A 21,560-nucleotide genomic window follows, 5' to 3' on the forward strand; every position below is an offset into this window, starting at 1 on the left:
GCAAAACTGGCAAACAAAAATGCAGTACCACAGATCATAATAGCAAAAAAGAAAATTTATAGTGGTGTGAAGACTGTTAAAGACTCCTAAACTACATTGGTTGTAGGAAATACTATCAGTAAAGAAGGAAAAGAAAGGGAAGGGATAGGAGAGGAGAGAAGAGGAGGGAAAAGCAGGGGAAGGGAGAGAGGAAGAAAAAGGAAGGGAGGAGGGGGAAGAGAAGGAAAGGGGAGGGGAGACAAAAGGAGGAGAGGGGAGGGAAAGGGAGAGAAAGGAAGGGCTAGGGAAAGAAAGGGGAAAGAAAAAGTGCCGACATGAGCTCCAAAAGTTCTGTGAGCAAACAAAATCCATATTCTAAACACACACGGGTCCATGATCCATTCCTGCTGTTGAGCGATCCACGTTTCCAGGGTCTTTTGAATCTTCACATCCTTAAGCTCACAGACAGGGGTGGCCTTACCTGTGTTCTTTGGATATGTTCACTTGCATAATGGCTTTCCCCATTCGACATGGCCAAGTGCTTCGCATGTCCTGTTGATCTGGAACATCTGGTAGGATTTTCCAGAGCTAGGGCTAGCCTTCCAACTATTTTCCTGTTGGTTTTAGAAAATCTGTTGTCCTTTCATTTTGGAATCCCAACCTGTGGAAGCTTTGGATAACGGGCTCCTTGCACTTGGCCATTTTTCAAGGTTTACCTGTTTTGTACTGTGCATCAGTACTGTCTCCTTTCTGCAGCTAGGAGACGTGTCTACTCCATGGAGAACACAGAGCACATTTTGTGTATATATTCACTACCTTTTGAACATAATCTTCTGGAAGATTCCAGTGTAATCAAATTCCCACAATATATTTAAATCCCTCTTTCATAGATATTGAGACTCTCAGGTGTGCAGGGGGAATTTCTTGATTCACTTCTATGGTTACAATCTTAGAACCTCACATTGAAGCTTCAGTATATACCTTTTTGTGTGTATAAATGCATGATTCAACGTCGGAACACAGCCCATAGGAAAACTGGGACAGCGGAGGCCTGTGGGACCCTGTTGAGAAGGGCTCCCGGAAAGAGAAGGTGGAAGGCGTCTCACCCACAGTGTGCTCTTGCCCCCAGTGAGTCCTTGGATGTGTTTTCATGCTCTCCTTGAAGATAGGCAGACATCTGTGCTCTGTCTAGTCAATCAAGGGCAGCCAGTATTCTCTATTTCCTGTTCCAATAGCTCTTTGACTAAGTTGGCTTGTTAGCTTTTGTTGTCTCTGTGTTTTTAGACATGTTCTAATTCTGAGTTATGTCTGAACCATTGTTTCATGAAATGTATAAAAACTGAGACCATGGAAATAAACTTTGTCAGTTGCCAAAAGAGAGCACTGTCCCCCCAATTCTTCAGGTAGCATCTCCTCCCCAGGAACCTTGTAAGGTAAACTTACAACTGGCACCAAAACATGGGACCTGAAGTGAGAAAAAGAAAAAAAAAAGGAGGAGAGGACCACTGCAGATGGAGGTAAGCAGGCATAGAATGGGGCAAAAGGTAGGGAAAGGAAAATATATTCCTTACATTAAACTGCTTCATCACTTTTTGAAGCAGAATAGCATCGCAGTTTCAAAAACACAGTTGCAGCAATGCTGGGACACTGTGGGAGAATATAATCCTTGGTTGCCTGATAAAGGGACCTTAGACTTAGATGTCTGGGAGAGGGTGAATGAGAATATTTTAAAAGCAGATAAAAGGGAAAGAATCAAGTTGGTGGAATAGGGTAAGGACACCTTTAAACAGATGGAAAACATTTAATCAGGATAAAGCAGAGAGGACATATTCCAGGAAATAGGAAGGGACAGAACAACAGCAGAGGGGTACCTGGAGACTGACAGACACAGGGAAGCAGCAGACACAACGGTGTGGTGCTGCAGTGACTGATACTTCAGCAGCATTCAGCCAATAGCGATCTGAACTCCACCAACAGCTGGAACTCCACCAGCAACCAGGTGCAAAGGGACTTTCACTGGGAGCTTGGGAGGTGAACATAGACAAAGAGCTGTTCGTCCTGCTAGTCCATTTGATTTGACCAGGAGCAGAGCAGAGCAGCATATCCCAGAGAGACAGTATGAGAACAGGGTGGATTTCACAGCCCAGTCAGTTCCCTAGAGCTGAATTGGGTGCCATTTTGCCTAAGGAGGCAAAGGCAAGGGAAAGGACTGTGCATGCACTGAGCTGGGAGTGAACTGATTTCTGACTCGGTGAACTGCAATGATGCGGCATTGTACAGGTTCCACCCAAGACAGGTCTGGGTAACCCTCAGACTTGATGGCCAGCAGATCAAGAACTCGAGCAGTGATACGTCAGGCGCCATTTTGTACACTGTGACAATAGCTTTGGGACTGCAGGGAACAATAGCAAACTGCACATGTGCTGATCTCGCGAGATCTCACTGAGTTCAGTGGATTGCATTGGTCCCACGGGAAAATAATACTGACTGTGGCGTTGTACGGGTCAAAATAGGTCCATGTGGCACCCAGACCTGACGTTCAACAGGTTCTGGCAAGATCAGAATCACCAACAACCTAGCTATATAGGACACCTGGTGTCTAATCCTGGGACTTGCTCCAACCGGAAGTGGGAGCAAGCTTGTACAGAAAACAGTACAGCCTCAGTATGGTATCACAGGAGTAGAAGAGTGGTGAGCCAGGAGCTGGGGCTGTGGAGACCATGGTGGAAATCTAACATAAGAACCCAGACCTGGAACTCGCTGGAGGTTGTGCCACAAGTGGCTGCAAGAAAAAAGTTGTGTACCAACCGCAATAAGTAAAATCACATTGTAGCCCTGAGGGTGACACAACTTAGAAACCTGCCCCAAGGAGAAGACTCTGCTAACCAGATGTACAATGACCAAGAGCAAAAGAAGAGACAAAAGCACAATGAATATTACTGAAAACTCTCCTGCAAAGGAGCAAAACCCTATACCAACCTCAGAGTTAATTGAGGAAGACATCGAGAAAATGGGGCACACAGAATTCAAAACACTCATTTTAAAGATTCTGATCAACAATGAGAAGCTCATGCAAGAGTTCAAAGAATTTAAGGAAGCAATAAAGCAAATCAAGGCTGGTATGTCAGAAATGAAGAACACAGTAGAGCAAATTAAAAGTACAATGGAGAGTCTCCAAAACAGAATGAAGCAAGCAGAAGAAAGAATCTCAGAATTGGAAGATATTTCCTGTCATCAGGGAGAAGCAAACAAAAAGCTGGAAGCAAAGCTTGATCAGGCCAAAAAAAGTATTCAAGAATTGAAAGACACTACTAAGAGGCCAAATCTAAGAGTTATGGGAGTCCCAGAAGGTGCAGAAAGAGAAGCTGAGTTTGCAACTGTATTTAATGAAATAATAAAGGAAAATTTCCCTAATCCAGAGAAAGAATTGGGAAACAAGCTCCAGGAGGGGAACAGAACTCCCAATAGGCTTGATCAAAAGCGATCTTCACCATGACACATAGTCTTCAAGCTCTCTTCAATTGAACATAAGGAAAAGATCCTTAGATGTGCACGTGGAAAAAAATCAATTGACATATAAAGGAATGCCAATTAAGCTCACAGGAGATCTCTCACATGAAACTCTACAGGCAAGAAGAGAATGGAGTGACATATTCCAAATCCAAATTTTCCTCTTCCAAACCTGCTCTACAAAGGATACTTCAAGATGTTCTCTTGACAGAGAAGAGGAATAGCACCCAACAAAAACAAAGGTAAATGGGAAGAAGATCCCAGTAAAATGACAACAGAAGACTAAACCAATGAACAACCCATTCCTAAAATGACAGGACCAAAGTACCATCCATACATATTAAACTCTGAATGTAAATGGCTTAAGCTCAATCAAACATCATAGATTAGTAGACTGGATTAAAAATCAAAACCCATCTATTTGTTTTCTAAAAGAGACACACTTCACCAACAAAGATCAGTGGAAACTATATAGCATTGGTTTTGTTGTTTTCTGTTAGCTTCATCTCTTCAAAACACTTTCTTCTTTTATTATATTATTCAATGACTCATAGATCATACAGTAGCATCATTTTCTTCAAGAAGGTTCTTGATTTTCATTTCTTCAGCTACACGTTAGTCATTTAGTAGCATGTTATTTAACTTCATGGTGTTGTTAATTTCTTTTTTCTTCCTGATGTTGATTTTGTTTTGTGGCTCTTCATTTAAGAGGATGTATAGTAGCTGTGTAATGGCAGCTCTCATATCTAGTAACATATCATTTAACTTCATGGCATTGTAAATTTCTATTTTTCTTTCTATTGTTGATTTTGTATTATGACTTTTCATTTGAGGGGATGTACAGTAGCTGTGAAATTGAGACTAACATATCTAGATGTGAGGATGCAATGTAGTATGCATTTTTACGTCCAGACAAAGATGGACTTACAATGAAACTGTTCACTCTATCTTGACACTAGGATTCTGGACTCTCTGCCATTGTCCATGCCCACGATGATGGGCATATGACCGTGTATGAAGAACTATATGTTAGTAAAGATATAGAGGAACTAGGTGTGGGGAGAAAATTGGGGAGGGGATTAGGGAATATGGAACTATATCATAAAATGATAATAATAATAATAAAATGTTAAAAAAAAGCAGATAGAAAAGATGAGCGTCTTCTTGCACAATTTTGGAACACTTGGACTTTGGTCTGAGTAGCATTTCTTAGTATTAATGGGACAAAGGTTGAAGATTTAGAAAGTGCCACTGAGGACTGTGAATGAATGCAAGCTGCATGAGCAAACTAAAATAGAAATAGAGAGGGTAAAAGGGAGTTTTTCCCAGTGAGTTATAAAAGGGTAAAATCAAAAGTAAACTCGCCAGTGCAGCTCTATCCAGATTCTCGTCCCATCCCTCCACCATGTAGTGATTCTGATTAGGAGGGGGAGGAAAGTTCTTTCTGAGAGTTATCAGTTGCATCTAAAGTGGAAAGGATGGGACCAAGGCAGTGCCCTAAGGTGTGGCAGGCTCAGGAGGTCTGCTTTGAGGCACCGCCTTCAAACACTGCGGTACCAAGGCCACATGAGTTAAGATTAATCTTTCCTGACACTTTCAATCAGCCAGGGGGTAATGTATGGTCAGGATTTGATCTTAATACAATGTCTGATTTTAAGAAAGCGTGTGCTAATTATGGACCAAACCTTTTTTCTAAGTCCATTTTTTCTTCCAGTCCTGTCCTCGTCTTTTCCATTTTTATTCTTAAACTGGATGTGTGTGTGTGTGTGTGAGAAATCTCCTGAAAGGATGTCTAGCAGGACCTGGCCAACCAGACTCCCCCACCCTTCCCTGCTGGAGAGAGGTTTGATTTCATTAACTCTTTCTAGCCTGAGAGATTTTTCCCGCTGCTGAATTAAGGTTTCTTTGTTAAACTCCTTTGGACCTGAGGAATTTAGGACCTTGGCTTCATTCAGGTCCTCACTGTGATTCTTATCTGCCTTCTTTTGGCAAGGGGGAAATTCCCAAATCAGCTAGAAGGTTATTTGAAAAACTCATTCCCAGTTTTGAGGCAGATTTGTGTAAAAATGTGTTTCCACGAATTGGGAGAAATGGTTGAAAGTGGTTTAAAATTTGGTATGCTTTTATTTAGAACATGTCTTAATTTGGAGTCTTACATGATTATTTCAAAATGTAAATCAAGAAAATTAGCAGATGGAAACATTATAAGCCTGAAGGTGTGTTCTTAGTGAGAAAGTTATGGAAGGAGAATTGTTAAGGAAGAGCATCGCTTGTAGAATATTTTGTCCTACAGGAGAATGGCTATCATAGAATGGAAAGTGAAAGCTGGAACAAAATACTTAAAGGTTTAAGCATGTTGAGAAAGAAGTGGGGAAGTCAGAAAATTTGAGAAATGAATCTTCTAAGTTTTATATATAATTAGCTATAATTTTAAAGACACTATTACAACATTGTTTAAGTTGTCTAATGTATGGTGACATTAGAATTGTCTAATGTATGGTGACATCAGAATTGATATGTTTGCAAGAAGTTTTTGAAATGTGCACTCATGTGAATGCTAGTAAATACCTGAAAATAAAAAATCTCTACTTTTGAAAGCTGTTAAAAAAAATTGAAACATTGAACTTTAGATAGTCTCTGTTTAATTGGTGACTCTGTTAAGTATCTATCCAACTTCAATAAACTGATCTAGTTCCAACTTTGGAATTTGTTAAATTCTTAAAAAGTTATGAGATGATTTTATGCATTAGTATTTAAGGTTATGTTTCCCTTTTGGTGACTGACTGAGGAAATACACATTTTGCCTTCCAGTTAGGTAACTCTTAGGTTCTCTATATTGTCTTTTTTGCATTTTGATGGTTTATAAAGAGCTCACCAAACTTTAAAGCTGCAATTATTAAAAAAGGGGGGGGGAGGAATAAGCCCCAGTCCAAAATATATACTTTCTCTTACTTTACTTACTCTAAAATTTTTAAAATTTGCCACAAAGAGATATTTCTAGGGAATTTTGTCATTTTCTGACTCAAAAGGCTACATTTAGAATTGTTTGGGGTTCTGACATTTATATTTCCAAAAGATCTGAGACACCAGCATTTCATACGGAGTCAGACATATACTATTGGACGGCCCAATGAGCCAGTTTGTGATATAGTAACCTGGAAGTACTATAACATTTCTAATATACATTGGTCCACTTGCAGAGAATGAGTTTCCATTCATGCAGGTTATCAATTTGTTGATTGGGGACCTCATGGTTTCTTTGTTACAAACTGTGCTGATGACTCTCACCTATCTCATTGTAATAATGATACTGCCTTATTTAGCATCTCTAAATTGAATTTTTTGGAAGCAGGATACAGAACTTCTTGCATGGCATAATGGAGGGCTTGCCCCACCTAGGCCACGGATAATTTTACCTAATGGACTTCTTGGACCTGAACAATGGCATCTGTGGTGACAAGCTTTAGCTCTACCTGGAGAGGAGCAACTTCAATGTGGACGTGGACAAATTGCACTTTTAGCCAAAATGTTACCAGATATTTGAAAGCCTGTGTGAAACTTAACTATGTTATAGCTGCTGGTCAAGTGAAGTTAAACCTTCCTCTGAGCAGTCTGGATTGTTATAACTGTCGCCTAGATACATGTCTTAATGCTTCTGCACCTATTGATTTCACTTATTATACACTTTTTTTCCCTAAAGCAAAGACTTGGGATTTGGCTGCCAGTGAACCTTACCAGGCCTTGGGAAGAGGGCCCCAAGGCAGGACTCATGCAACAAGTATTACATCAGCTCCTGCATCACAGCAAATGATATTTTGAATGGATTATTTTGGGACTGATTGGACTTATTGCTGTTACGGCTACTGCCGTGGTCTATGGAATGGCACTTCATTCGTTGATCCAGACTCATCAATTTGTAGAACAATGACAAAAGGACTCTCATGTACTATGGACATGGCAAGCTCATATTGATGAGCAGATAGAATCAAAGTTACAGGATGTTCAAACTGCTGCACAACGATTAGGAGAACAAGTCTTAGATTTACAAAAACAACCGTCATTGCGACGTGAGTAGAATGTGACATCTTTTTGTGTTACCCCTTCTGATTTTAACCATAGTCAATTTGCCTGAGAAATGTTAAACTATCATCTCCAAGACCTTTGAGGGAATCTATCCCTTGGTGTCCACTCCTTGCAAAAAGAGATTTTTCAAACATTTGCTAAACAACTTCCTGCCATAACAGGCCAAGAGTTGGCTGAAGGCATTGCTAATACCATTCAAGGGATGGATCCTAAGGTCTGGTGGCAAAGTGTTACTTATGGTTCCCTTGCAGCTTTGCAATTGTTCTTATTTGTCTATGTTTTCTGCTTGTAGGATACAGATGGTTCCAAGGATGACTAATTGTTCAGAATGATAATAGACTGGACACTGCACTGATGTTACAGTTATTAAAAAAAAGGGGGGGGAGGAAGATGTCGGAACACAGCCCATGGGAAAGCTGGGACAGCGGAGGTCTGTGGGACCCTGTTGAGAAGAGGCTCCCGGAAAGAGAAGGTGGAAGGCCTCTTGCCCCCAGTGAGTCCTTGGATGTGCTTTCATGCTCTCCCTGAAGATAGACGGACATCTGTGCTCTGTCTAGTCAATCAAGGGTTGCCAGTATTATCTATTCTCTGTTACAATAACCTTTTGACTAGGTTGCCTTGTTAGCTTCTTTGTTGTCTCTGTGTTCTTAGACATGATCTAATTCTGAGTTATGTCTGAATCACTGTTTCATGAAATGTATAAAAACTGAGACCATGGAAATAAACTTCGTCAGTTGCCAAAAGAGAGCACTGTCCCCCCATTTCTTCAGGTAGAATCTTCTCCCAAGGAACCCACAAGGTAAAGTTGCAGCTCATTTTACAAAACATCACTATATTAGTCACACTGTGTTCCACTCTTGGGGAACATGTCAGTAGCTGGGAAGTAGTGAATGAAACCTGTGTCTTTTAATAACAACATTCTCTTGCAGACCTAGTCAACACAGCTATAGGAAATCAGTATTATCAATTGTCTGTCAACTAGATGTTGACAAAAGCAAGCAAACCAAAGCAGAGTTTAGCCATGGCAGTATGGCTAAACTGGCTAATGCTTACCTTACAAATTCCAGGATCCCATATAGGCAGCAGTTCGTGTTCCGACTGCTCCACTTCACATCCAGCTTCCTGCTTATGGCCTGAGAATGCAGAGGAGGATGGCCCAAGCACTAGGGATATGTGTCATGTGGGAGATGTAGAAGAGACTCCGGGCTTGAAATCAGCTAAGTTCTGGCTGTTGGAACAATTTGGAGAATGAAACCACAGATAGAAGATCTTTCTCTCTGGCCTCTTTCTCACTCTCACTGTCCCACCTCCTGTCTCTCTCATCTTTCCCTCACCCTCTTTCAAACAAATCAATTAATCTTAAAAATTACATTCCACATGTAGTTGTAAGAAGATACTTCAGAAACTTAATGGAAGATTGAGGTTGAAAGATGAGCTTATTTTGCCCAGGAAAAAAAAATCCCTTTTTTTGTTTTTTGTTTTCATTCATTTTTTTTTTGTTGTTAAGAAAACAACACACATATTTTCCATGCTTGACAGAAAAGTGTCAGTGTATTAATTTCAAAAGTTTCATGGTGTAGATGAAAGAACTCCACCACAAAACAAAAACAAGAACAAAAAGGCTAGTGTGAACCCTCATCAAGGTTTGGTATTTCCCCAGTGTTGGTGTTAGGTAACAGAAATAGGACAAAAAGGTTTCTCCAAATTTTTTTTTAATTATTTATTATTTAACTTCAGTAATTACATTGTATTATGTGACACAGTTACACAGATACTTGGGTTCTCCCTACCCCTCCCCAAACCCTCCCACCATGGTGGATTCCTCCATCTTGTTGCATAACCACAGCTCAAGTTCAGTTGAGATTTCCCCATTGCAAGCGTATACCAAACATAGAGTCCAGCATCTTATTGTCCCGTCAAGTTCAACGGCTTCTTAGGTATACCCTCTCTGGTCTGATGACAGAGCCAGCAGAGTATCATCCCAGTCAATTGAAAGCTCCAACATACCATCAGCAAAAATTTACATCATTATGGAATTAATTGACATAGTAATGAGTAACCAATATGTTAAAAGTAAATGCGAGTTCCCAGCCACCTTCTGTGACCACCTCACCTATACTTCAATTTTAGTTTATACACAACATATAACATTCAAAACATAACATGTTATACATAACATCATATCATCTTAAATTAAGGCAAACATGTGGTATTTAACCTTTTGGGATTGGCTCATTTCCCTTAGCATTATGGTTTCCAGTTTGGCCCATTTGGCCACAAAGAACTGCATTTTGTTTTTTTTAATAGCTGAGTAGTATTCCATGGAGTAGATGAACCATAGCTTTCTTATCCAATCCTCTGTTGATGGGCATTTTGGTTGTTTCCATGTTTTTGCAATTACTGATTGTGCTGCTATGAACATAGGAGTGCATGTTGGTTTCTCATAGAACAAGTGTTCTGGATATATTCCTAGGAGTGCTATTGCTGGATCATACGGTATGTTGAATTTGAGTTGTTTGAATATTCTCCATACTGATTTCCATAGAGGCTGTACCAGCCTGCAGCCCCACCAGCAGTGGAGTAGGGTTCCCTTTTCCCCGCAACCTCGCCAACAAGTGTTGTTGGTGCTATTATTCATGTGGGCCAGTCTTACTGGCGTTAGGTGGTACCTCATTGATGTTTTAATTTGGATTTCCCTTATTGCCAGGGAACTTGAGCATTTTTTCATATGTTTATTTGCCGTTTGGGTTTGTTCCTTTGTGAAGTGTTTGCCCATTTCCCGTGCCCATTTCTTGAGTGGCTTGTTTGTTTTGACATTTTGGTTGTTTTGTAGCTCTTTGTATATTCTGGATATTAGCCCTCTATCACCTATGTCGTGTGCGAAGATCTTCTCCCATTCTGTGGGTTGCCTTTTTACTTTGTTGATTGTTTCTCTAGCTGTACAGAAGCTTCTTAGTTTGATGAGGTCCCAATTGTTCATTTTGGTCTTGATTTCTACTGCATCTGGAGTCTTTTTTAGGAAGTGAGGGCCTACCCCTAAGTGTTCCAGTGTGTTTCCAACATTTTCTTCCAAAAGTTTGAAGGTTTCTGGATGTAGGTTTAGATCTGTTATCCATTTAGATCTGATCTTAGTGTATGGTGAGAGATGTGGATCTATTTTTTTGTTTCTGCAGGCTATCAACCAGTTGTCCCAACAGCATTTATTGAAGAGACCTTCCCATTTGCCTGGATTGTTTGTTTGTCTTTTTGTCAAAGATTATTTGGCTTTATCTGTGTGGGTTTCCTTCTGGCGTTTCTATTCTGCTCCATTGATCTTCCTCTCTATCTTTGTGCCAGTACCACGCTGTTTTGATAACCACTGCCCTATAGTATGTCCAGAGGTCCGGAACTGTGATTCCCCCTGCTAACTTCCTGTTCTTCAGGATAGTTCTAGCTATCCGTGTTTTTTTGTGCTTCCAGATGAACCTTTGGATCATTGTTTCCAGTTCCATGAAGAATGTTTTGGGCAATTTGATTGGGATTGCGTTGAATGTATATATTGCTTTTGGCAGTGTAGACATTTTAATGATATTGATTTTACCTATCCAGGAGCATGGGATGTTACTCCATCTTTTGAGGTCTTGTTCAATTTCTTTTTTAAGTAGTTTGTAGTTTTCTTCAAATAAGTCTTCTACATTTTTGGTTAGATTTATTCCCAGATATTTCATACTTTTCTCTGTTATTTTGAATGGTATCTTGCTGGTTAAGTCTTTTTCCATCTTGGGGCTGTTCGCATACACTATGGCTGTTGATTTTTGTTCATTAATTTTGTACCCTGCCACTCTACCAAACTCTCATACAAGTTCTAGCAGTCTCTGTATTGAGTCTCTTGGCTCTTCTACATAAAGAATCATATCATCTGCGTATAGTGAGAGTTTAACTTCTTCGTTTCCCATTTGAATTCCTCTGATTTCTTTTTCTTGTCTTATGGCCTCAGCGAGTACCTCTAGGACTATGTTGAATAGTAGTGGAGAAAGTGGACATCCCTGTTTTGTTCCAGATCTCAGAGGGAAGGGTTCCAGCTTTTCTCCATTCAGTATGATGCTGGCGTTGGGTTTTTCATATATGGCTTTAATTATGTTGTGGATTTTTCCATCTATGCCTACCTTGGTTAGGGTTTTTAGTAGGAAGTGATGTTGGATTTTGTCGAAAGCTTTTTCTGCATCTATTGATACTATCATGTGATTCTTGTTTTTCAGTTTTTGGATGTGGTGTATCACATTTACAGATTTTCGAATGTTGAACCATCCCTGCATTCCAGGGATGAATCCTACTTGATCTGGATGAATGATCTGTCTGATGTGTTTTTGAATTCTGTTGGCTAGGATTTTGTTGAGAATCTTAGCATCAATGTTCATCAAAGAGATAGGTCTGTAGTTTTCCTTCTCTGTTAGTTCTCTGTCTGGTTTTGGGATTAAGGTAATGTTGGCTTCATAGAATGAGTTTGGAAGGGTTGCCTCTTTTTCTATTGTTTTGAAGAGTTTGTAGAGGATTGGGGTCAGCTCTGTTCGGAATGTTTTGTAGAATTCTGGAGTGAAGCCGTCTGGGCCTGGGCTTTTCCTTGTTGGGAGGTCTTTAATCACTGATTCAATCTCTACTTCAGTTATGGGTTTGTTCAGGTCGTTTGTTGCCTCTGGGCTAAGTTTTGGCAAGTGGTAGAAGTCTAAGAACTTTTCCATTTCTTGGTGATCTTCTGATTTGTTGGAGTACAGTGCTTTGTAGTAATTTCTAATTATGGCCTTAATGGATGCGGTGTCTGTTGTTATGTTGCCTTTTTCATCTTTGATGCTGTTAATTCTTGCCTTCTCTTGTTTTTTCTTTGTCAGTCGGGCCAGTGGAGTGTCTATCTTGTTTTTCTTCTCAAAAAACCAGCTTTTTGATTCATTGATTTTGTGTATGGTTTTTTTTATTTCTCTCTGGTTGATTTCCTCCCTTGTTTTGATGATTTCTTGTCTCCTATGTGTGTGGGGCTCTTCTGCTGTTGTTTTTCCAGTTCTTGGAGGTGTGTGTTTAGTTCCTGTATTTGGCGCCTCTCTTGGGCCTTGACATGAGCTCCAATTGCGATGAGTTTACCCCGTAGCACTGCTTTGGCAGTGTCCCACAAATTTTGGAATGTTGTGTCAGAGTTTTCATTGGTTTCCATAAATTTTTTGATCTCATCTTTAATTTCTTCTCTGATCCATTGTTCGTTTAGTAGCATATTGTTCAGCCTCCAAGAGTTTCTGTATTTCCTGGGGCATTTTGAATTGCTGATTTCCAGCTTCATTCCGTGGTGGTCTGAAAGGGTACATGGTATGATTCCTATCTTTTTGAAGTTATTTAGGTTTGCTTTGTGTCCTATCATGTGGTCGATCCTGGAGAAGGTGCCATGCACTGCTGAAAAATATGTATAATCTGTGGCCTTAGGGTAAAAAATTCTATAAATGTCAACCAAGTCCAGTTGTTCTATTGTTTGTATGAGTTCTGTTGTTTCTTTGTTGAGTTTTTGTGTTGTTGATCTGTCTATAGTTGTTAGTGGGGTGTTAAGATCACCCACTATTATTGTGTGCATATCTATGTCTCCCCTTAAGTCCGTGAGTAATTGCTTCACGTAGCTAGGTGCGTTTGAGTTTGGTGCATATATGTTCACAATGGTAATTACTTCCTGATGGATCAGTCCCTTCACCAATATATAATGTCCTTCCCTGTCCTTTTTGATGTGTGTCAGATTGAAGTCCACATCATCTGAAATTAAGACAGCTACCCCAGCCTTTTTTTCTCGTCCATTGGCATGAAATATCTGTTTCCAACCTTTCACTTTCAGCTTCTTCGAATCTCTTCTGGTTAGATGTGTCTCTTGTAGGCAACAGATAGTTGGGTGCTGTTTGATAATCCATTCTGTTAATCTATGCCTTTTGATTGGTGAGTTCAGGCCATTTGTGTTGAGAGTTAAAATTGAGAGGTTGTGATTTTGCCCTGCCATACTTGTTTTTGTGGGTGTTGATATCTGTGTTATTGCCCTTCCTTGTGTGGACTTTAGTGGGGAGATCTTCCTGTTTGCCATCTTTGCTTATGATTCACCTCCTTTTTTTCTGGCTTTAGTGCATTTCTAAGGAGATTTTGTAGAGCTGGTTTTGTGCTGGCATATTCTTCTAATTTCTCTTTGCTGTGGAAGTATTTGATTTCGTTCTCAAATACGAATGAGATCTTTGCTGGGTACAATAGTCTTGGTTGACAGTTGTTCTGATTCAGGATTTGGAAGATCTTTGTCCATTCTCTTCTTGCTTGTAAGGTCTCTTCAGAAAAGTCAGCCGTGATCCTGATTGGTTTTCCCCGGTATGTGATCTTTTCTCTGCTTCGTACTTGTCTCAGGATTCTTTCTTTGTCTTCGTTGGAGTGGAACTTGAGCACCATATGTCTGGGTGAAGATCGCTTTGGGTCATATCTGCTGGGAGTCCTCTGACCGTCCTGGATTTGAGCTGGATTCATGTTCCAAGTGTTTTGAAAGTTTTCCTGTATAATTTCGTCGAGCACCATTTGCATTCCTGATTCTTTTTCCGCTCCTTCAGGAAGGCCAATAATCCTAATATTTGATTTTCTGAGGTTGTCTTTCATTTCTTGTATGGTCTTATTGGCTTTGTTCAGACTTGTCTCCAGCTGTTTAATGAACTGGGTGTGTTCATTTTGTGTGTCTTCCGTTTCAGAGATCCTCTCTTCTGCTGTATTTGTTCTGTTGGTTAGGCTCTCAATTTTGTGCTCTAAGTCAAGGATTTTACTTTTCATTTGTTGTATTTCTGAGGCTATGTGGTTCTTGAATTCCTTGAAGTCCTCCCAATTCTTCTCATTGTCTCTGACATATTTTAACATTATTTTTTTGAATTCCTTGTCTGGTAGATCTTCTATGTCTTCATCTCGCATCTCTGAAATAGACATTGGCTTTCGATCCTTTATTGGTAGGGTGTTGGCACTCTCATCTGGATCATTACCTTTTCTGGTATTTCTTCCCATTGTGTGTTTCTTTTTTGAGAGACCTAGGCACCAGTGTGCTGAGGGGTCTCCAAGCACTATCCTGTAGAGATCGGAGTCTGCAGGCGTGGAGTAGCAGGGTGTGGGAATTTTCAAGGCACTTTTGGTGCGTCTCCAGAACACTGGACCTCAGGGCGCCACTTCCAGGGCCCAGAGGATTCAAAGCGCACTCTCAGCTCGTCCCCTACAGGTATGCTACCATAGGGCGTGGGGGAGTGAAGGCACTCTCTGTACGTGCCCCCTGTGCACTGGATCACAGGGCTCGGAGCAAGGGACTATAGGGCATGGGGTGTTCCAGGTGCTCTCTGGAAGCGCCTCCTGCGCAGGCCCGCCCACCCCAGCACTTGCAGGGGACCGACCGCCCCGGCGCTAGCAGGGAACTGCCCAGCCCAGAGGCGTGCTTGGGTTCCTGTGGGATAGCACCGCCCAGCTGAGTGCCAGACCGCAAAGGCACAGGGGAGTATCCAGTGTGCCTTTTGCCTTTCTCCCAGACACAGTTTTGGCAGTTTCAAGGCACTCGCCCTGTGTCTCTAGACGCTGGAGTCTGGGGGGGGAGGGGCGGGGAGACGAGCACCAATTGTGTTCAGGCTCTGTCCGTGCCCCTGGGGGGCCAACTCCTGAAGCCTCCAACCTACCACTGTCCCCACCCAACTCACTCAAACCTCAGGTTCTTGCAGTCTGCCTCTTCCTCTGGTGGGAATCCTGGCCGCCGGTGCGTCTCCCGACTGCTGCGTCCCTTGCTGGTCTCGGCGGGTCTCGATGGAGCCTGGAGGCTGCGGCTGGTGCACGTCCCGGGGCTTGGCGACCAGGGTGGGCAGATGCCGGCGGGTCCCGGTGATTCAGGGTCCTGGTGTCCGCAGCGGGGCAGGTCCTGGCGAGTCCTGGTGACCAGGGTGAGCAGATGCCAGCGGGTCCCAATCACCGCCGGTCCTCACGGCCACAGCGTCTGCGGGTCGGTCTTTGGGTGGGTTCGGCGGCTTTCAGCGTCTGCACTCAGAGGTGACTCAGCAGGTCAGGAGCGGAAAGTCGTCTTCCCTGTCCTTTGCTTTGTTTTTCCCTGGTTGCTCTTCCGAGTTGTGTGGATTTTTTTGGCTCCACACTTTCCAGGGAACTTCACGTTCTTCTCCCTGTAGTTCTATGCTGCTCCACTTACGCTTTTGTCGCGTTCTAGCCCTCTCTGTCTGTGAGCTCTCTCACAGTCTTCCTCCTATGTCGGCCATCTTGCGAGTCTCCCGGTTTCTCCAAATTTTAATAAGTATCACTTTATAAATTTGAAAAAAACTCATTATGTGAGTGTTGCAAATCCCTTAAAGAAGGAGAGAATGAGGAGAACAGGAGAAGAAGAAGAAGGAGGAAGAGGAGGAAGAGGCAGGGGAGGAAGAGGAGAACAGAAGATGAAGAGGAAGAAGAATAAAAAGGAGGAGGTAGAGAAGGGAGAAGGAGAAGGAAGAGGAGGAAGAGAAGAAAAAGTTAGAATGAACCATCATTCAGGTTTGCTATTTCTTCAGTATTGGTCTCAGGAAATAGAAACAAAAGGAATACAGAAAACCTTTCTATTTTAATAACTGTGTATAGTGCCAGACGTCCTCATTAGTGCCTTGCCACTTTCCTAACAACCTGAACATAAAATTTCTTAGATTCCTGTGGCAAAAGGAAAGTAAAGTTATTATCTTGAACTTGGTTTTAACTCAAAACACTGGATAGGAGAATGCATATTCGGTAAATAGTGGAAGTCAATGCATTGGAGACATATATTTGGACATGGGCCCGTTTAAGAGATTGACATGGCAAGCTTGCTTCCTGTGACTGGATGTTTTGAGGCTGAAATTGGAGGACTTCTCTTGCTTTCACATGTCATTATTTCCCCAATTTTAATAAAATGTGTGATTGCATGAACATAACAAAAAAGCAAATCCTTTTTTGATAACCATGAGTCTCTGGTGAAAGTCTGATGAGACAAAGAGAGGAAATTGGAGGGGGTAGGTATTATTGATGTCTTGATTATTTTACATGATCTAGTTTTGTAGGTATCAGGATTTGTCCCTCCCCATCCCCTTTCTCCCTCCCCATTTTCCCTTTCCTGTCATTTTTCTCCCACATTACCACAATAACAGCAGTCCCTTAGGAACTGTTACAAGTTTAACTTTCTGCTGCTGCAAAATATCATGCCATTGTAGATGTAGGAAAAGGTATGAAGCACAGTCTCCTACTGCAAAGGCACATTTCCCTGTTTCATTGGGGAGTCTTACTTTGATTCAGGAGTGCAATTACATCGTCAGAGTCTAAGGGTTCACATCCATAAAGTCATTGCATACACTCACACCATGGCCTATTGGTCCTGTGTTTTGTATTAGTTCACCATTTCAGGTTTTGTTAAACCCTTTTGTTCACTGAGTTGGGTTTTTTATGGTAACAAATAAGGAATGAATTTTATTCTTTTGTACGTGTGTACCCTGTTGTCTTAACACCATTTATTGCAAAGACTCTCATTTCTCCATGGTGTGCTCCTGGGAACCTGTGTCACAAAATAATTGCCTGTCATGCACAATCTTATTTCTGGGCTGTCTATGCTCTGCCATTTCCATATAGTGTCATTTTTATTTCAAAAATAAGTGTTTCAATTCCTTTGGGGTTTTATAGTCTATTTTGAAGTTAGAGGTGTAATGTATCCACATGTTCTACCACTAGGTGTAGTGAAATTTCAGTCCCATATGAATTTTAAGATTTTTTTCCTTTGCATGAAGAATATTGCTGTGATTTTGAGAGGAATTATATTGAGTCTGTAGTTTGTATTGAGTAGTACAAAAATTCAGATGGTATTAATTCTTCCAATCTGATATATTGGATGGTATATTTTTCAGTATTCATTTATTTCAATTTGAGCATTTTTTTCATCCATATTTTAGAGTTTGTTAGGTTGGATCTTTTAGCCCATTGGTAAAAACTCAATGTATTTCTAACTATGGGTATTTTGATTTCCTTTCGTAGTGATTGAATGTTTGTATATAGGAATATTGTTGATTTTTGTACACTTGGTATTGTATACTTCTTGATTTTCTTAATTAGTCATAATGATTTTGATGAATCTTCGAGGTTTTACGAGAGATTGCATCATCTGAAAATAGGGACAATTTAACTTTACTTTGAACGTTGTAGAAAAATTTTTCCTAAAGGTTTTTACCTTGGCTCAGATATTTATTATTTATAAGTACCACTATCTCACTGATCACTAATTTCTGTGGTTTCATCTAAGATTGTTTTCTTTGAACTTCCTGTATATTTCTATTTTAATGAGGATAGTTGAAAAAGTTGTGAAAATGAAATTTAAGAAAAGTATATTAAGTTGCAAAAAACATTTTTATTCACATCCATGCACACAAAGGTCTTAAAATTTACCAAACATGTTTATGACAAAAATTGTACCAGTTCCAAAATGTTTTTGCATCAAAAAAACCCCTAAATTCTTTTTTCCACAAATATTTTGAAGTCCTCTTCTCATATGCTTGGGTGAGAATTCATTCTTAATTCACCTACTCATGATTGGGTTTTTTCAGCCTGTGGATTCAGGTCCTACACTGATTCTACAAAAGTTTTCAGCCTCATTTCATCTGCTGGCTTTTATCAGCCTAGCTTTTATTCCAATTATTCCTGCCCTTGGTTTTTGTTTGGTTTGGAGCTGTCACAACTGAAAGGCTTTCCAGACAGGAGTAAGCTTTCTGGAATGTGATGGAAGATCATCAAAATTATGACATACACACATGAAAAGAATCAAACATGTTTTCTATTGCATTGGTGAAGGATTATGGTGGAAGTTAGTAAACAGCCTTATTTTTCCAAAAATTTCTTCCAGCAGCCTTCAACTGACAGCATTGCATTCGGGTGTTATACAGTCTTGCCGTTCAGAGAGACACATCTGCCAGATGAAACTCATGGCACTGCCTAGGGACAGGGTGGTTGTCGTGATGCCTAATGGGAGAACATAGCTCAAGTGTTTCTTGATTTGGCCTTCTTTGCGAACAGGGAAATTAATAGGGAAGTCAAGACAGCTTTCCCCATAAAATTTTATGCTGAAATTCCGTATGAGGGCACCCAGGCTGCATCCAAAACAAATGAGGAGGACACACACAAATATTTTGTAACAGATTATGATCAGCTCTTGGAATGGCACCTGGATGCAGCTGGTCAGAGGGGCCATGCAGGTGAATAAAAGAGTGGCCATCTTTCCAAAATTTGCCAAGAGAATCAGGTCTTGTCCATATTCAATTTCATTCGGGATGACCCAAGTGCCATGGATTCTCTAGTGCTTGGGAAACTCTTTGATTACTCCAGAGATGTTAACTCTTTCATAATAGAAGGCTTCCCAAAATCCCACGTACACAAAACGTACAGATGAGCTATTGAACTCCCAAACACGCCATGATCTGCTCATGGCAATAATTAGGGCAAAAACCCAGGAAAAGGACATGAGGAAGAAGCCCAGGAAATTGCAAATGTAGTACTTCATTTCAGACGAACTGAAAAGAAGGTGGAGCAGTCATGAAGTCAAGCTGGGGAAACCAGAGAGAAAAACGAACAAAACTAAAACAGACCAAACTAAAACTAACCAAAACTATGTTGACTGAGTTACAATTGAGCGAGACAACCAAATACTTACTTCCCATCCTTCTAGCCTAGAAAGAATATTTAAGTTGTGTGTACAAGTACTGTTCTTCAAACTTTACATTAGTATGGATGAGAATAGTTGATACCTAGTAACCAATAAATAAGGTTGGGGGCATAAGTAGCATAAGTTGCATTTAACAGCAACTTTGAATAAGACATTTCTAAAAGTTGAACATCCACATTTCTTATCCAACTACTATATGTCTGTGAATTCAAAGCTAAGGTTAAGCTTACAAAAACATCCAGAAAGACATTTTCATTTCATCAACGTTTAGGCATCAGAACATAACCAAAAAAATCTTAAACGTTATTCTATATGAGATACAATACATTACACATCATTAATATTATATTAAAGTCTATGAAATTTTGTTGGTAGTAAGGACATTTTATGTAATGTCATTGTATGACCTATTATGTGTTTATTAATAATTCAAGAGTATGTTTTAAGATTTATATTGAATGTATATGGAGATAGAATATGCATATAAAATGTGTATACAATAAGGCCAATATGTATACATAATGCATATGTGAGGATGCTTATAATGTATATATAGCACATATAAATATATGCTATATAACATATATATCTATAATACTTAAGTGTGAATATCTATAAATACATGTACATATCATATAAATGATGAATTCTTTTTCCCTGAAATATTCTATACATATATGATTATGCATATATGTATATGTACTGCATACATAAGGACATATATGTATGCAGTATGTATATATAAATTTTCTCTTTTTTGCAAAATATGCACTCATTCATAATGCAAAACAGAAGGAGCACAATTGTCAAGAACTCTATATGATACACAACACACTTTGCCCAACCACATGTTTCACCCACTGTTGCCTGAGGCTGCCATTTTAGGTGTCAACACGTTTTGAATACATCTTAATAATATTCTACATTGTTAATCTTCCATGAAGCTGTATGGACATTAGGAACCCACTTACTGAAACTATTTGGTCTTGTCCATTTGAATCTTTGGGAGGATGGGTCAGAAATGAGCTGAAAATGACCCTGCTGAGACACCCAGCACTGTATTTCCACAGAATGGACTGAGATTCATGTGTCTGTGGACTATGAAAGCAATTGCTCATGCAGAAGATGTTGGGGGTGTCTGAGCTAAGTTTCTTACCAACCCGGCACACACTGTGCCTCATTCTTGTGCATGGCATGAGAAGGCAGTGTTTGGACAGCAGGCTAATTCCATTCATATGGTGTGTTTGCAGTTGAGCACCCCTTGGATGAACTCACTACCTATCAACACTTTCTTGCCACTCTAGGGCTAAGGCACTGCACACAGGATCAGGAAGCTCTGGTGGGTAAAGGCCGCATCAAGGACAATGTGGGAACTGTCAAGAAAACATGCACGGATGTGCAACATGTGTGGTGAGTGACATATTGCTAAAAACCAAATTTGAAACTTTCTAATTTTCTTGGATGGTTTATAATATTTCTTAAGGTTTAAAAGTTTTATGCTTAGGTTGGGTGCTGAAATTACCCTTTTGTATGGTTGTATCCCTTTTAAGAGTGTCTGGGTGATGCTCACCCTGGGAGGGAATAGGTGATGTTCCAAGGCCTGAAGTCACTGTTGAGCACATGGGTACCATGATTGAATTTATGGCTCCAGATATCAGTAAGACAAATTTGTGGTTATTGTGAGCATATGCGACGTGAAAAAGTAGAAAAAAACCTTTCTACCCTATTTTCTTCCTTCCTTCCTTCCTTTTTTCCATCCTTCCTCCCTTCCTTCCTTTCTTCCCTCTTCTCTTTTCCTTCCTTCTGAATTCATACTCAATACTTCTTTTTTTCTCCATCACTTCCCCTTCCCTCTTTTGTCATTCCCTGATATTACTTCTATTTACTCATCTATTCTTATCTCTCTCTCCCTCTCTCTCTCTCTCTCTCTATATATATATATATCTCCAAATATCCACCTATCCATCTAATGATTCATATATGCATTCATCCATCTATTTATTTTGTAATTTATACACACTCATCTATTCATCCATAAATCTACCTAAAACCTACATATACATATTCATTGTCTATCTATGTATGTATCTATACATTTATCCACCCTTCTTTCTACCTATCATTATATTTAACTATGTATCCACCCATTAATATATTTGTCTATTATCCATTATTCTAGCCCTCTATCTACCTATCTATGCATCAATCTATCAATCTACCTATATATCTACTTTATACCTATTATTCATCCTCTGTTTTGATGGCTATCCATTTGAAT

Source organism: Ochotona princeps, chromosome X, assembly GCF_030435755.1.
Source record: "Ochotona princeps isolate mOchPri1 chromosome X, mOchPri1.hap1, whole genome shotgun sequence".
Lineage (NCBI taxonomy): Eukaryota > Metazoa > Chordata > Mammalia > Lagomorpha > Ochotonidae > Ochotona > Ochotona princeps.